Here is an 18,637-nt window from a genome sequence, read left to right on the forward strand (position 1 = left end):
GCTCAAGCAAATCGATGAACAATGAGAGGACCGTGACTGTGACCATGACCGTGAAAATATTCCAAATATACATAACAAGCTCAACTGAGATTTTGATTTGCCTATTTTCCGAATGATATATGATGAAGTACTTTTTGCATGCCGTCTGCACCAAGACCAAGGTGGGGAGGGATGTAGAAAAAAGAGAAAATCTTCATTTATTTGATGCTTTTCATCTTACAACTCAAGTTACAAAAATCAACATAACAGTAAAGTAAAAATGGTGTTTTAAACTTCCATTTGAAGTTAAAGTATAATAAAAATATAAAACTTACACATGTAAGAGATTAAAGTGTATTAGAAAAATTGTCACTAAATAAAAATTTCTCTAAGAGACAACTCCAAATAAAAATTTTAAAGGAAGGGAAAAAAAGATATGGCTCCAGGGCATATAATGATAAAAGTAATAGAAAATGTCCAACATGGATTTTAGAAAAATAATTCTTTAAACCTGTTCATATTAAATTTTAAGACTTTAAAATACCAAGTTATTTTGACTTACATGGAATAAGATAAAAGCGTGGTTGCACCTAAAGAATGTCAAAAATTATAGCTTGGAAGTCTTTTTCTCCCTCCAAAAGGAAAAAATAAAACCGCTGCAAGGTTCCCAACAGATTTTTATTTGAAAGTTAATGTCACTTCAAACTCATTTTTCTGCATGACTGAAAAGGCTTCTCTTCGCGTTAAAATTCTTCAAAGCATTGTTTTAAATGCTTTTTGGCTGTGCTAAGAAAGACAATTAATATTAAGCCACAGTAAAGTGTTATGTTCCAATTGTACAGATCTGTTACTTAAAAAGTGTCAGAAAGAAAGAGAAAAAGGGCTATTGAAATCTAATGAAAAACTGCAGTGCTTAATAGTTATGGGATTTTCAAAATGCTATTGGTAAGTCCACAAGCTGAAAGGTCCCTATAGGGATTTTTATTTGGATTTTAAATTAGTTTTAAACTCTAGGCTTAAGAGAAAATAAAACCAAACCTCAAACTTTCAAATCTTTCATAAAATAACAGTGAGTATCTTCATATAGCATCCCTTAAGGATTCCTCATTCCATAAATTATATTTTCAAAAAGCCAAGTAAACAATAAACAGATTCTGTAAAATAACTTAAAAGAAAGAAAGTGTATTAGTGTTTCCTGACATGAATTCACTGTTTACAATACCAGATATAAAATCACAGACTTCAAGAAAAAAGCTATTTATGCCCCATATCAACTTCTCATGTCAGCTGTCTTTTATAACAAATTTCTCCAAGGCAAAATAAAATAACAAAGTCAAAATCATTATGTCATTAAATTTATTTAATATAATGTTAGTTTCTTCAATAGGTAAATAAAGGTAAGGTAAAGGCAAAGGCCCTCCCGTTGATCGTCGATTTCCTCAAGCGGGCCCAGTAACGTCTCCATTGGAGACTTTGTTGTTACTGTGTTTGGCATATTGAATATGTCACGGCAAGCCGTGTGGGCGAGATACTCTCGGCAGCTTTCTGGGCTCTCCGAGAGGGGCGGAGGAATGAACTCGGGTCGGCCATGTTGGCCGCTTGTAAGGCGAACACCCTACCACTGTGCTATCGCTCCAGCCCCTTCTCGGCCTTTTGGCCTCTCGGCCTTTTGGCTTCTCGGCCTTTTGGCTAAGATCAAGTGTAGTACCTGAATAGGTAAATGGGTAAACAAATATAACTGGGCTTACTTTTAATATAAAGCACTCTTAAAAAGTGTTATGGAATGCTCAGTGTTTTCAAATATTACACTATTTTAAATATAATTCAAGTAGCAAATATAATTTAAAAATTCAGCTGGAAATTTAGCATATCATATAAATACTGATATTTTTGTTTAATTTTGCTTTGAACTTGGGTTGGCCACGTGCAAGTCAAGCGCCTTACCCACTGTACTATCACTCCAGCCCCTGATTTTTTTTTTATATGAAGCAATAGCAATCAAATACCTAAGGACTTTTATCAATATAAATACTGCAGTCTGACAATGTAGTTTGTAATACTAAATCATCAGTTTCCACATTGAGAAGGATCCTAGAAGGTAATTAACATCATCCCAGGTCAGTACTGTCTCTGCACCACACACCGTCACTGCAAAATGCACATAAGTTTGCCTTGGGGGAAAGCAACCCCTACTAAAGTCAACTAGACTCCAATGATTCAGAATAATAGACTCAAAATCAACAGGATCATGAAACATCAAGGTAAAAGCTACTTACAACTATGAGATATCATTTCACACCACAGAAAATGGCCCACATCCAAAAGAACAAAAGCAACCAGCACTGGCGCCACTGTGGCGAGAAAGGGACCCTCCTTCACTGCTGGTGGGAATGCCGACTGGTCCAACCCTTTTGGAATACAGTATGGACGATTCTCAAAAAATTAGAATTTGAGCTCCCATTTGACTCAGCAATACCACTCCTGGGAATATATCCCAGAGAGGCAAAAAAGTATAGTCGAAGTGACATCTGCATTTGTTTGTTCACTACAGCACTGTTTACAATAGCTAGAATATGGAAAAAACCTGAGTGCCAGAGAACAGATGGCTGGTTAAAGAAACTTTGGTACATTTACATAATGGAGTACTATGTAGCTGTTAGAAAAGATGAAGTCAAGAAATTTACATACAAGTGGTACTACATGTAAAGTATCATGTTAAGCAAAATGAGTCAGAAGGAGCGGGATAGACACAGAAAGATAGCATTCATCTGGGGAACATAAAGCAACAAAATGGGAGACTAACACCCCGGAGTGGCTGAGATTTGTACCAGGAATTTTGCTCCATGACTCGGAGGCCAGCCACACATGCTAGGGAAAAGGAAGCTCAGATAGATAAGAGAGCACCAAATAAATGATGTTGGGAGGATCCTCCCAGGGTGGGAGAAACATGCTGAAAGTAGACTATATACCAAGCATGATTGCCACCCAATGCCTCTCTTGCAAACCACAGCACCCAAAAGGAGAGAGAGAGAACAAAAGGGAATGTCCTGCCACAGAGGGAGGGTGGGGTGGGGGGTTGTGGGGTGGGAGGGATGCTGGGAACCGTGGTGGTGGAGGATGGGCACTGGTGGAGGGATGGGTACTTGATCATTGTATAACTGAAACCCAAGCACAAAAATTTGTAAGTCTACAACTGTACCTCATGGTGTTTCACTAATTAAAAAACCTTACTTAAATGAATACATAACATATGTACTGTATTCAATTCAAACTCACCATTTTTTTCTATTTCATCTATAATAAACATAGAAAGTTAGGGAGCTAGTTCTAACACTAGTGTGCATACTTGCATTCTGGGTTTCACACCTAGCACCGCAAGCTCCCCAACTCACCAGTCTAGCGCCACCAACAACAGTGAGTAACCCCAAGCAAAGCACCTGAGCACTCTGAGATATGGTTCAAATCTAAAAACAGAAAGCAATGAACATAAACTAAGATCAACCAATACAACATAATGAAATCTAAAAAACAAAAAAAAATTAAAAACTTAATATAAAGCGTATTATATGAGCACTTTGGGCAACCTTTGTTAGAGATGTTAGTGAATTTCATAGAAATAGCATAGGATGTGTGTTCTGAGAAAAACTGGTACATTTGCTAAAAATGGTGCTGCATAAATATTTCCCTATGGTGTTTTTTGTAGCACGTGAGCATGCTCATCTGCCTTTAGTGCATTCCTGCAAAATAAAACTTAAAAGTCACCCACTTAAAGTGCTGCATTGTCTTACAGTTTGATCATTAAAATGTTAAGAATGAAGAAATCTTAGAAGTTTTGTGCTCTTTAATATGTAAATTGCAGCTAACAGCAATCGTTTACAGGCAGCTGTTGCCTTTAATATTTCAACTTCTTCATGCTGAGATCTTTAAAACCCATTCACTTTTCAGAACTGCTTTCTCATTAATATCAACCTTACTGATTACTAAGTAATGATAACTCTTTCCCACAGCCTGGGAATTGTGAAGGAGGAAAGAAAACATCAATGATTTTAAACAGGCTATTAAATTATTTTCCTGCTGGGACATTTTTATTTTTTTCATAGGGGCCACCTCCACCCCAAGGGAGCCTGGGTTTATTCCAAGAATACTGGTCAAGGTTAAGCACTCAGGCCACTGATACGGCAACAGGACTGGTGGTACCTGGGGAACACTAGGACCACATCCAGTAATATTGCAGGCAGGAGCAGCAATTGAACCGAGAGCCCTACATGCTAGGCGTGTACTTCACGATTTGGTTCTATGAAATCTTGACTTTAAAATGCACATAGACAAACCATGATGCCCAAACAGGGAGAGAAAAGAGTGTGTGGAGAGAGAGAGAGAGAGAGAGAGAGAGAGAGAGAGAAGTGACTGCCATAGAAGCAGACGAGGTGGGGGGATTGTTTGGGGAGTGGGGGGGGTGGCAGGAGGGATACTAGGGATACTGGTGGTAAGAAATGTACACTGGTGAAGGGATGGGTCAAGGTCACGTTCCTCCCGATGTTCATCCATTTGCTCGAGCGGGCCCAGTAACGTCTCCATTGGAGACTTTGTTGTTACTGTGTTTGGCATATTGAATACGTCACGGGGAGCTTTCCAGGCCTTGCCGTGCAGGCGAGATACTCTCTGTAGCTTGCCGGGCTCTCCGAGAGGGGCAGAGGAATCGAACTCGGGTCAGCCATGTTGGTTGCGTGCAAGGCAAATGCCCTACCCGCTGTGCTATCACTCCAGCCCACGGTGATTAAATAAAGAAAAAATAAATAAATAAATAAATAAAGTGCACATGGAGGACCAGACAGATAGAACAACATGGAAGATGATTGTCTTTGTATGTGGCCAACCTGTGTTCACTCTCTGGCACTTCCCCAAGTCCTGACAGGAGTAATCTCTGAGCACAGAGCCAGGAGTAAGCCATGAGCACAATTGAGTGTGACTCCCCAAACCAAAAACCTTTAAATTAAAAAAAAAAATTCAAGTGTAGATGGAAAAATTAGATAGAACAAGTACACTATTTTCTGTTGCTTGGAAAATAATTTGGATGTGTTTGTCATCTTGTTTCGCAACCCACAATACCTACTATCCAGTTAATATGATTAAATCTCTTCATAAGAGATTTTAAAAGTCAGATTAATTAAAGATAAAATTTTTTCAACTAAAATATTATGGAAAGGTATAGCACTAAGACAAGCTCAGTAAGGTTTGCTCGGGACCAATGGTGGCCACATGATAAGAGAGAGTCACATTTCTGGAACTATAGATCACCCTTCCCCTCCCCACAACTCCACACCAGCAGACTAGACTCTATTCTAGAAGGCTGCATGACATCTGTCCCCTTCCCCGCCCAAGGATAATGGAATGCCTAACCAACTGCACCTCTTTCACCCCTTTCCTGCCAGAGTAGCCACACTGTCCTTTGCCCCCCCTTTCTGCCAAAGAGACCTTTAAAACCCTGCTGAGCACCTTCCAGGCATGGTTCTACCCCAACCTCACTAAAGGTCAGCAGGGCCTGCCGCTGGATTACACCCCAATAAACTTCCCCTGTTTCTTCACTTTACTTGTCTCTGTCCCTCTACGCCTGGTGAGATCCATGACCTTTTAATTCTCTTTGGTGTTCTGCCTTCTAATATTTGAATTATGGCAGAATGGTGCTTTTCTTCATTGAATATAACTAATCCATATGTATTCTTCTTTCTTGTGTCTTCTTGCCTCACTGAGGCAACTGTAGCTTCATTTCAGTCATTTGTAAATTCATGCTAAATTTCCCCGGGTTTCAATATATATGAAAAAGAGGTAAAAGGAGTTGATCTGGCAGCTTTCATTTCCTCATCCTCTCATAACATTTTTTATCCATTAAATTCCTTCAATAATCAAATAAAACTTAAAATTAATATCAAGTTGTCTTAAGGTTTTATGCTTATTTTATTTTTTCCCACTGATCCCACTTCAATTCTACTATTGACTTATTAAAATTTAATGCTAAAAGACTAAGAGGAAGCATTGACTTTGCTTAATCTGGATGGTATAGTACATATTTTGCGAATTTTCTTGTATATATCTTCCACCACATTTCTTAGATGTGATGATCACATCCTACCTTATCTTTTCTTCTCTTCTTACTTTTCTGTTTCCCTTTATTCCCCAACACTTTACATAAACGCCATTGTTTACAAAGTTGTTCATGATGATTTGTTACAAGCATTCAATATTCCAACACCAGATCCACAACCACTGTCACCTTCTCTCCAGCATTGTCTCCATTCTCCCAACCACTCCTCAAGCCTGCCCTCATGGCAGGCCCACCATAATTTATTTTATATTGCTTCTTACTAATAAATGAAAACAGAATGATCAAAAATATTTCCTTAGAAGAAAATTAGTGAAAATTGTTGTTATCTCACCATGCAGATATTAAGCCCTTGTCTGAGGGGTTTACTAATTTGTTGTTACAAGATAAGTTTCTGTGTTAAAGTTTTTGTTAGTTGAGGTTGGTTGTCTTCTACATTATATCTCATCCAATCTGGTATATTATTGCTGAATTGTCAGTGTTGCAGAGTTTGGAGATGTGAGGCTGCAAATGCAAATGCAGTCACACACCTAGAAAATCTACAGTTTTTAATTGGTCTATCCAGTGGAGTTAAATTTTTTAACCACTGAGAAATCTCCAGAATAACTCTTGGAACAATCTGCTCAACACCGACCTAGGAGTATTCCCCAACTACTGCATGTAAAACAAAAACAAAACCAAAAAGGAGAGATGGGGTGACTGGGATATATGATGTGGCAGATTACTTTGCAAGCTTATTGGAATGGTATTACATGGTTTTAATTTACCAGACTTACCCATGATAAGCTGGAGTGATAGTTCAGTGGGTAGGGTGTTTGCCTTGCATGTGGCCGACCCAGGTTCAATTCTTACATCCCTCTCGGAGAGCCTGGCAAGCTTCTGAGAGTATCCTGTCTGCACGGCAGAGCCTGGCAAGCTCCCTGTGGTGTATTCGATATGCCAAGCACAGTAACAAGTCTCACAATTGCGATGTTACTAGTACCTGCTAGAGCAAATTGATAAACAATGGGAGGACAGTGCTACAGTGCAGTGCTACCAGTGATATGTAAGGTCAGTACATTTGACTATATGTAAACTTTTTCTCACTACAATTTAAAAATCAAAAAAGCTATATTAAAACAAATAAACTCTTGAAGACTAAAGCATAGTAGGGAAACAGCAAGTACTTTAGTCGTGACGGAGTATAGTTTTACCAAGGTAGCAAGAAAGGATCAACCTCAAAAAGTAAGCTGTATGAAATTGGAGTGAAATATTTCATCTTTCTGAACCAAAAACATTAGAATCCTACCTATAAAATACACCTTCAAAGTGATAGAGTGAATAACCAAAGACCTCCATAATGTTCAAGCATCTTTTTTTGTGTTCTTTTTTCAAATTGAATAGTTTTTATGTTGTTTACTTTTATTGAAAGAGCGCTGTATTACAAGACTTCAAAAGTATCCAATATTAGGACCAGAGTGATAGTACCAGTGATAGCTGGGAGGGCACCTGCCTTGCATATGGATGACCCAGGTTCATCCTCAGCAGCCCATATAGTCTTCCAAGCCCTGACTGTGCTTTTGCTCCACCCCTAGGAACCTAGACCACCCATGTGCAAAGCAAGCACCCTGACTGCTATCACTCCAGCCTATTTCTAGTTCTTGACTATTGTAAATCACTGTATCACTGTATCCTGTCATCCCATTGTTTGTCAGTTTACTGGAGCAGGCACCAGTAATGTCTACATTTGTCCTAGAACTGAGATTTTAGCAGCCTCTCCTTACTCATCCTTCCCAATGGTGCCGCATTGGAGGCTCTTTCAGGGTCAGGGGAATGAGACACTTCATTGTTACTGTATTTGGCATATTGAATATGCCACAGGAGCTTGCCAGGCTCTGCTGTGTGGGCAGGATACTCTCGGTAGCTTGCCGGATTCTCCGAGGAGAACTAGATTATAAGAAGGCACGTGGCCACTTTGTTTTATAGTCTCTGGATCTTGACTGTTGATGGGATTTCATGACACCGGGGGCACTTTGTGGGTGAAACTGCAAAAACACCTAAGCTACAAAGAGCTTGTATTTTCCTAAACTACACTACTGGTCTATTCTTGCCGCCTTCCAATGTCCTTCCGTCTTGTGTTTATCTTCCTCTTGTAAGGTTCCTGAAACTCCTTAACCCACAAAGAAAATCAATGTGATTACAATGCCCACAATCACTATAAAAATGCTGTAGCTCTTAGAGTATATCTACTTCCACACTTGCATTGTTGGATTATGATTGTGTTCTCATGCCTGGTTTTCCCACTAGACTATGATCTATACAGAAAAATTGTACTTATTTTTTTGTAATATACACAAAAAATTGTGCTCATCCTTCTATTACACAGCTGGAGTTGGCACAAATGAGGAACTCAATAAATATGTGTCACTAAATTGTTGAGTATTGCACTTTAACATTTATACAAGATCAAACTCTAGAGTATGTTGCTTCACTTTCTAGACTTCTTCCAGGACTACAAGGACATTGAGCCCTCAATAAATTAAAACAAATCATTTGAGCCTTTCTCCTTTTCTTTTCATTTCTAGTGTAATGAAATGTAAACCATATAAGACTTAATAAAACTAAAACATTAAACTCTTAAGTTTTTTTAAGAAATATAGCTTATTAATCTGTTTTTCTTCTCTGTCTAGGGCAATGAACTTCAAACACTGGTCTACTAAGTTAGTTTAAAAAGTTAAATAGATAGAGAAGGGAGCACCAAATAAAGGGTGTTTGGAGGATCCTCCCAGGAGGGGAGATGCATGTTGAAAGTAGACTATGAACTGAACATGTTTGCCACTCAGTGCCTCTTTTGCAGACCACAACACCCAAAAGGAGAGAGAGAACAAAAGGGAATGCCCTGCCACAGAGGCAGGGTGTGATGGGGAGGATGGGGGTGGAAGGGATATTATCCATGGTGGTGGAAAATGGGCACTGGTGGAGGGATGGGTATTTGATCATTGTATAATCGAAACCCAAGCACAAAAAATTGTAAATCTACAACTGTACCTCATGGTGTTTCACTAATAAAAATTTTTTTAAAAAGTTAAATAATCTTACTCTAGTGGACCCAAGTTTTATGCCTGGTGACTCAATACTATCATATGTGTGCTTGGGGCCTTTACTTTGGGGGGCAATAAATGAAATAAAAGATATAAAAACAGTAACACCAATGTACACAGCATGAAAAGAAGTGCAAGCTTCACCTTTCCCACTCCAAACAAATTTTTGTACATTATTACTCTAGCCTAATCTTTATTTACAGATATACCTATGTGAACTGCCTCATTAAAACTCACAAATATGCTATTTTTCTACAAATTTGTGGGTACTAAAATTCATGATACAATTAAAATGTATACTTATACTGCATTGAAGTAAAACACATGACAGAATTTAAAAAGTATACTTCTTCCTCTTCTTGGGAAAATAGAAACACATAAATTGTATGTTTGCTATACAAGCCACTCTATTGATTTTAGTAAATAAGAAAAACAATATAAAAATGAGCAGCTCCTTATTTTGAACAAAAGAATGAGAGAGAAAATATGTAGCCTTCATCAAAATATTAAAGATGTTATATATATTCCTGTTAGCATTTTCCACTAGCACTAACAAAGACAGAAAAATTGTCTTTCATTTGGTACTGACAAACAGAAACTTGAATTGAAGTAATACAAGTTGCATTGCATTACAACGTTGTCATAGGTTGTAACTTAAAACAAAGTTCAAGTCTGCAGCATAAATATAAGAGAAACCATTAACCTATACTTCTGCTTTCTTCAAATCTGCAATAAGAATTTTTTTCAAGGCTCATATCTAGCTAATAATGAGACATACAAACCAGAACTGACAAAGACTACATCATGGAAATCCTGTTTCAGGAACTACAAGTAGGATGCAGATGATCTTAGAAAACTTGTTCCTAAATTATAATAACCCTAAAAAATATAACTGTAGCACCAGAGGCAGAAGTTTGAATATAGAAATATTAGTGCAGTCTAGATATTAGATCTAGAATGTTGATAGCCACCAAATTACAGACACAGAACTTTCCAGGCCCTTCGATTGATGAGTTCCTACTCTGTGTCAAGATATTTGTTAGAAGATTCCACTTCTCTTAGTACATACCAACTTAAACTCCATACCAACACAAAAATCCCTTATTATCTTCTTATTACAGATAAGGAAACTGCGGAGTTGAACTTTTAACTTTTTAAGAGTTAAAAGAACCTGAAGTCGGACTGAGGAAATAGTAGAGTTAGGATTTAACTCTTACCATTTATTTCCAAAAGTATTTTATATCAGTGTCAGAGTAGAATAATTTCAAAATGCCAGGAAATTCAAAGGGTCTTCCTCAGGAGATGGGAGAGAAGATAGGGGAGGGAGAAAAGTTCTGCTAGGAGCAAATGTAGGGGGAAAAGATGTAGTCAGGGTGCTTGTGAGGAGCCAGCATGTTCTCTGCCAGGATCTAGATGTTGGTTCCAAGAACGCATTCACTTTGTAAAACTTCATCAAGCAGGGCTGGAGCGATAGCACAGTGGGTGGGGTGTTTTGCCTTGCATGCGGCCAACTGGGGTTCAATTCCCAGCATCCCCATATGGTCCCCTGAGCACCACCAGGAGTAATTTCTGAGTGCATGAGCCAGAAGTAACCCCTGTGCATCACCAGGAATGATCCAAAAAAAAAAGAAAAAATACTTCATCAAGCTGTATCTATCAGGTATATGTATATATCTACATGCATTCTGTGGTTAAACTTCTTAAAAAGGCAGAGAAGATGCCTCACCAAGAGTCCCAGCTTTGCTCCTTACTCTGGGCCATCTCCTTATGCAGCTCTCTTTCTTTTTTGTTTTTTATTTTTATTTTTATTTTTTTCTGGGGTGAGTCATACCTGGTGATGATCAGGCCTTAGTTGTAGATCCGTGCTCAGTCAGTGATTACTCCTATTAGGGACTATATGAGGTTTCAAAGATCAAATCCAGGTCAGTCACATGCAAGGCAAGCAACTTACCTGGTATACCATCTCTTTGGTCTCATATTTCCCTTTTTCTTACAGGAACAGATGAGGCTGCTTGCTAGCCTTTACTCTCAAACTAAAGGAAATAATAATAATACACTCAAAAAAAGACAACTAGTCAAATGCTGACTAACCATTATAAAATGAAACTTGTTACTTGGCAACAAGCTTCAACACAATCATATGAAGATGACATAAAAATAATTAATGTAGAGTATTGGATGAGAATTAGGGGTTCTTCCCTAATTCTAATATATCAAAACTCTCAAGTCTTTAAACTTCAGTTATTTATAATAATTTAATAAAAAAATTTATAATAAAAGGTTTTGATCTATTTTCCCATATATGTGCTTTAGGATATGTGTATTATAATGTTTGTAGTAACATAAAATAAGAAAGATGAAGAATGCTCTCTGATAGAATAGATAAATTGCTATATAAATATAAAATATTCTATGGGAATAATGTAAATGAATTATCAACTGGATGGGCTGGATGAATCTTAAAAGCATGGTAAATTTTTTAAATAGATTACAGCGGTAGGGTGTTTGCCTTTCACGCAGCCTACAGGGCCAACCCGAGTTCGATTCCTCTGCCCCTCTCGGAGAACCCGGCAAGCTACCGAGAGTATCTCGCCCGCACGGCAGAGCCTGGCAAGCTCCCCGTGACATATTCGATATGCCAGACACAGTAACAACAAAGTATCCAATGGAGACGTTACTGGGCCCGCTCGAGCAAATCGATGATCAACGGGAGGACAGTGACAGTGACAGTAATATATATAGATAATATGTATTAAATAATTAAAAATTAGTAAATGAAATACCATTGTTTAGAGAAACATACATATTCTTTACAATGGTAAAGAAAACTAAACAGATGAATACACTAATAATTACTGGATGGAGTCATATTGATGGAGAAAAGTATGAAACAAAACAGAATTTTTACATTTTAATTGCATTAGCAATTTTCTAACTTTTAAGTCAGTGAATTTGTTAGTGTTCAATTTTTATACTTTATAATATTCAAATAAATCATACATAGTCTTTCATGTACCAAATAAAAGATAAACACAAACATAAGTATTTTTTTCTCAGAAAGTGCTGGAGATCAAAATATAAAAATTAAGGGTCAGAGCAATAGTTCTATAAGCTGAGTGCAAGCTTTACTTGTGGGAGACTCGAGTTCAAACCTGAGTTCTATAAGTATCACCAGGAGGGACACAAGCACAGAACTGGGAGTACACACTGAGCACTATTGGGTGTCATCCAAAACCTCTGTGTGTGTGTTTTGTGTGTGTGTGTGTGTGTGTGTGTGTGTGTGTAAGGACTAAATCTTAAAATCACCAATAAATGATCCCTCTAATGTTTTAATTTCCTAATATCAGGTTTTGTTCCCTCTTTAAAAAGAGGCAGGACTATAAACTTCTAGGGCAATTTGTGCCCTCAAGAAGAGCGGTTGGACATTTTATTAGCTTGTCTTCACTGGCCATGCACAACAGTTACAATGAAAGAATTCCAGGATGCCAGGGTAACCACTGACTTACATGAGAACTGGAGGAGTCTCACTTTGCTGTCCCTCAGAAACAGAGATAGGTGTGCATGCAAAGCCCCTTTATTGGGAACAGAACACCACTTCCACCCAACACAGACCAAACCTGGATCAATGAGCAAATGACAGGTTGAACTTCCTTCCCCAATTTACTCTCAACCATCATCTGTGTGCAAGACACAAACGAAGCAGAGTCAAATAAGCATAACAGAAAACTCTATTCAGAAAAAGATACCTTTCAGTATCTGTATTGCAGAACATAATTCCCAAAAGAAAAGAGAGATAGAAAAAAAGTACCTGCCCTAGAGGCAGTGGGAGGTAGGGGGAGCTGGAGGGCATGGGGGACAGCAGGGCTGGAGGGAAACTGGAGACATTGGTGGTGGGAAATGTACTCTGGTGGAGGGATGGGTGTTGCAACATTGTATGACCAAAACCCAATCATGAACGCCTTGTAACTCTATCTTATGGTGATTCAATTTAAAATCCTCCCGTTCATCGGTTTGCTTGAGCGGGCCCAGTAACGTCTCCATTGTGACAACTGTTACTGTGTTTGGCATATCGTATACATTACGGGGAGCTTGCCAGGCTTTGCTGTGCGGGCGAGATACCCTCGGTAGCTTGCCAGGCTCTCTGAAAGGGGTGGAGGAATCGAATTCTGGTCGGCCGTGTTGGCCGCTTGCAAGGCAAACACCCTACCCATTGTGCTATCACTCCAGCCCTCAATTTAAAAGAAAGAAAGAAGGAAGGAAGGAAAAGAAGGAAGGAAGGAAGGAAGGAAGGAAGGAAGGAAGGAAGGAAGGAAGGAAGGAAGGAAGGAAGGAAGGAAGAAAGAAAGAAAGAAAGAAAGAAAGAAAGAGAGAGAGAGAGAGAGAAATTAGAGATATAGGGGGAAACAAACCAAAGAAAAAGCTTACCCTACTACTTTTCCTTGGAGGATTAATATCATCTTGGCAGCTTACTCTATAAAGTTTGCAAGTAAGACATTGCATGGTATTGGAAAGTAAAGGGTAAATCAGAAAATAATCTAATTTCATTAAAGGATTGAAAAAATCTAGATGATAATCAAATTTTTCCTTGGGCATTGTCAGAAACATGCAAAACTCAATTTTTATAATTTACTGTTGAATTTCTTGGAGAGAGGCTGAAATAGATGCCTAAGTGATCCAGAGGGTTCATTTAAGTATCTCTATTATAGGATTTGGGCTTCAATTTAAAGGAGAAATAAAGCAATGCACATTAAACCAAACAAATCAAGGTCTGAAATGCAACCATCTGCCAATCTGCCACTTAATGACTTATCCATAAACACTTCACAGTTGCCTTTCTATCCTCAGAGTCTCTTCCTTTAAGAATTCACCTTGATTATTCTGTATCTTTAATGTGCTAGAAATGAGCAGCCAAAATTCACTTCCATTAAGTTTGCCTCCCTTAGAGCCCAGGGCAACCTGTTACTTAAATATAATGGATGAATTGCGCTGTATTTCAATGATTTGGGTGACATTTCCTTGACATTCACAATATGTCTATAAATTAGAAATGCTATAGTTTTAACACAAAATGAGTAAAATGATCAAAAGATTCCTCCATTTACTGCCTACACATGGAGTAGGGGAAGCCAATCTGATTGCAATTCTCTGCATACATCAAGCTATACACTGAAGCATGAAAAAGCACTGATAAATTGCCTTTTCTCATTATATTTTGGTTTACTTTTATGTTGTGTAATTTGTGTAATTATTCATTGTCTTCTATAGAACCATATTATAGGGGAAAAACTTGATTAATCTGTTGAAACCTTCAATTTCCTGTAATTTAGTTACAAGAAACTGTTTTCTGAAAAGTAAGACCACAAAGAGGAAATGGCCACAATAACACATATTCACATTCTTGTGTGTGTTTTGGTTTTCTTTGGTTTGATTTTGTTTCTTCTTTGCTTTTGCTTATTTTATTCTTATTTATATTTTATTCTACAATAAAATAAAATATGTAAATCCAAGGGAGCACCAAGCTCAAGGACAATGGCTTTTTCCAAACCCTTGATTGAGAAATATGCTCTCCAAGGGAAATTGTCATACACTCTTCCTAGGATCCAAAAGTCATATGCTTTAAACTCTGACCCCATTTTGTTAGTATGTGACTTTAGAAAGGTTTAGATGAAGTCATTAGGGCAAAGTCTATATAATGATTAATACCCTTAGAGGAGGGCTAGAGCGATAGCACAGCGGTAGGACGTTTGCCTTGCACGCAGCCAACAGGGCCGACCCGAGTTCGATTCCTCCGCCCCTCTCGGAGAGCCTGGCAAGCTACTGAGAGTATCTCGCCCGCATGGCAGAGCCTGGCAAGCTCCCCGTGACATATTCGATATGCCAGACACAGTAACAACAAAGTCTCCAATGGAGACGTTACTGGGCCCGCTCGAGCAAATCGATGATCAACGGGAGGGTCTTTACTTTACTTTACTTACCCTTAGAGGAATAGCAAGAAGCCAGAAGCCTCATGTTCTCTCTACTGAGTAAAGATACAGCAAGAAGGCAGCAAATCAGGAAGAGAATCCTCCCCAGTCATCAATTATGTTAACACCCTAGTCTTGAACTTCCAACCTCCATTGTCAAAAACAATTTTTCCTAGTATCCAGCCAATACACAGATCATTCCGTCTGTGGTGCTCTGCTCCCACAGCCTGTATTGACTAAAACATTTCAAAAGGCACAGAGGTTAGAGATACACTTTCTGGAGCCTAACATGAATAAGAATATAGGATAATAATAGTCATAGCTAACACAAGTGCCCCCAAGCAATTTAAGGCTACTAAGAGCTAGCCTATGTGGTAGAAATTAATGTCACCTCCATTCTCTAAGACCTCACCTCAGAAATGAATAATTTAGTTTTTATTCAAAATCATGCGAATATTTCTTATTTTTTGTTTTATTTATTTTTTATTATAAATTTATAAATTAAAAAAAGTAAGGTGGAGTTCATGCACAATTCAATCAGCTAACCAGTGGCTGAATAAATAGCAGTACTCCTACATAAAAAAAAATCATGCAAATAGAAAAAGCAGACTGATATATTAAACTAATAGCCACAAGATATAGAACAGGAAAGATCCAGCAACTAACAACTCACTTTCTTATGCATAGATACCAAGAAAAAATATCAAGAAAATTGCTGCTTTGAATAACAGAAATTGAGCAAAAGATTTGGACAAACTGGCAGGCTACCAAATGTAACCTGCCCACACGGCAGAGTCTGGCAAACTCCCCATGGCGTACCCAATATGCCAAATACCAGTAACAATGATGGGTCTCTTTCTCCTAAAGAGCCTTGAATATAGCACTTTCTTAAAAATCTCAGGGCTAGGATGAAGGAGACGTTACTGGGGCCTGCTCGAGGCAATCAACGAATAACAGGATGGTCGTGATTCGTGATTCGTGAGCAAAAGATTAAGGAGTTTCAAAATAAGAAGGAAGAAACTACTGAGAAATTAGCCTAAAAAGAAATGAACGAAATAAAAAAAACTATGGGATAAGTGCAAGAGGAACAATATAAGAATCATTGGAACCCCTAAAGAACAGCAGGAAGGCAAATACAATGAACATTAGTTAGAGAAATCATCAGTAAGAACTTCCCAGAGTTGAGAATTACAAGCATCATGATCCAAGAGGCCCAAAGGGTCACAGTGAAAATGGACCCACTTAGGAAAACTCCAAGAGATATTTTACCAAAAAATAACAAAATCCAAAGATAGAGACAGAATATTGAATGCAAAAAAATCAAAAAAGAAACTTATATACAAAGTAAATTTGTATGATATACAGCAGATCTATCAAATGAGACTCTACAAGTCAGAATAATATGAAAGGATATAGTACAAAAGCTCCAGGAAACAAATACCTCACCAAGTATACTCTATTCAGATACATTATCATTCAAATTTGAAGGATATGTAACAGCTTAGATAACTGATGGCCTTGAAACCATTTTAATATTTAATTATATTTAATATTTTTCAGGAATGTTTATTGAGACACCATGATTTACAAAATTGTCCATAATAGAGTTGTTTCAGGCATATAACATTCCAATACTAGTCTTACCACCAATCCCCAGGTTCCCTCCCCCAAGCCTACACACTTGGCAGGCATAAAACATATATATATAATTAATATTATATATAACATATAAATTTAAATAATATTTAAAATATTACAAGAAGCATTGAAAGAGTTTCTTTAAAGAACAGGAGAAATTTCCCATCATGTGGCACTGAGTGTGGCACTCACTAATAGAGCATATGGTTGTTTTCTACAAGATTAAAAAAGCTTAAAAACAAACTTCAAGTCATCATCACAAACTGACTTTTATTGATTCATTTTCTAATGATTCTATTTGCCATTTTTTTTAATTTTATTGAATCAAGTACTATGAAATAAATTTGTTATATGCCTGCCAAGTGTGTAGAGTTGGGGTACGGAACCTGGGGAGTAGTGGTAAGACTAGTATTGGAATGTTATATTCCTGAAACAACTCAATTATGGACAATTTTTTAAATCAAGGTGTCTCAATAAATATTCCTGAAAAATAGTAAAAGTTTACCTTAAAAAATAAATAAGAAGCAAAGAAAAAGTGTGAGGGAATGAAAATAACTGTTTCTCCATCTTAAACTAGAATAGAGTCCACAATCAAATTAAACTTGTATACCAATGGAAAGTTGCTTAGTTAATAAAATATTATAATATTTCTAAAATTCCGTGGCAACAAAAATTCTGATAAATGGAGTATTCTAATAATTACAGAATTGTGTTATCTAGAACAGAAGAGTTTGTGAGCATTACAATGAACCAATGTTCTGGCTGACTTAGCTTACTCTTTCAGTTGTTGAGAAGACAGCTGCACTGCTTTGGTGTGACAGTTGACATGTAGAGGTATCTATAGATTCCTTAGGCCTTTGTGAACCAATATCAAAATGTTATTTTGTCATTTTCACTCTGGAAATTTTATCTAGTACTTCAAGTTAAAGAGGAAAGACCAGAAATGTACACTTTAAAAATATATCCAGGGCACTTCCATTTTGAAACTTTTCATAGATTAAATAAAACACCCTTCAATAGCTGCTAGATAGGAGAAGAATACCAATCATAGCAGACATAGACTGTATGATGAGCTGCTACTTCAATTCTTGAAAAATAAGTCCATTCAAAGCCAGCAAGGCCTATGATGCTCCAAATGAAATGCTAAACTAGGACGCATTTCTTGTCTTCGGTGAGAATGAATGCAGAGAGTCCCTCAACGAATGCAATTTTCCTTGAATGTTATTATGGAGTACCTTCATTTTTGAGAAAAGGATTTCTTCCTACTTATGTAGTAACTATAGCCTCATTTTGGTTCAATGCCTTATCAAGCTCTCTGGAATGATTATAAAGTTACACCTCTACAAGTTCTTTTATACAATATACATGCCAGAGAAATCAATTACAGTGTTAAAATTCATCTTGCACAATCTATGAAATACAAACTGTATAAATATATCAACGTGTTACAATATACATTTTCTTTTTTGCCCATGTCCCTCTAAATTTGTTTGACAGAATTTCAAAAGGGAAATTTCCAAAGGGTAGGTTGCTTTTCCTTCTTAGAGTCAGCAAAGATGCTGAGTGTTTTCCACTGTTTTTCCATTATTTAAATTCATCTCAGATATTTAGCCATATGACATGCAGCAACAGTAGGGATTTGTCTTTAAAATGCCCTTTATCTGAAGTGTTTCTCTAGACAGCTCTGGGCAGGTGTAGACATTTCAAAGTCACAGTTTTAATATATCATTATACCAACAACAAAGAAGGAATCTAAAAAAACTTTTTAATAGCTCAGTAACCAACTGACCAGTTTCGTGAACTCTCCTAAATACCAAGTTTCTTTAATTATTTCTAAAAAAGTAATTATATGCCCTTGATCTACACACACCTCATTT

The 18,637-nt window shown here is 37.4% G+C and overlaps 1 pseudogene; it reads left to right on the forward strand.

Moving 5' to 3' along the window:
* Positions 1-1,648: 1,648 nt before the first annotated feature.
* LOC130042304 (uncharacterized) lies at positions 1,649-1,807 on the forward strand (annotated as a pseudogene).
* Positions 1,808-18,637: the final 16,830 nt, after the last annotated feature.

Source organism: Sorex fumeus, unplaced genomic scaffold (genome assembly GCF_029834395.1).
Source record: "Sorex fumeus unplaced genomic scaffold, SorFum_2.1 ptg000098l, whole genome shotgun sequence".
In the NCBI taxonomy this organism is placed as follows: Eukaryota; Metazoa; Chordata; class Mammalia; order Eulipotyphla; family Soricidae; genus Sorex; species Sorex fumeus.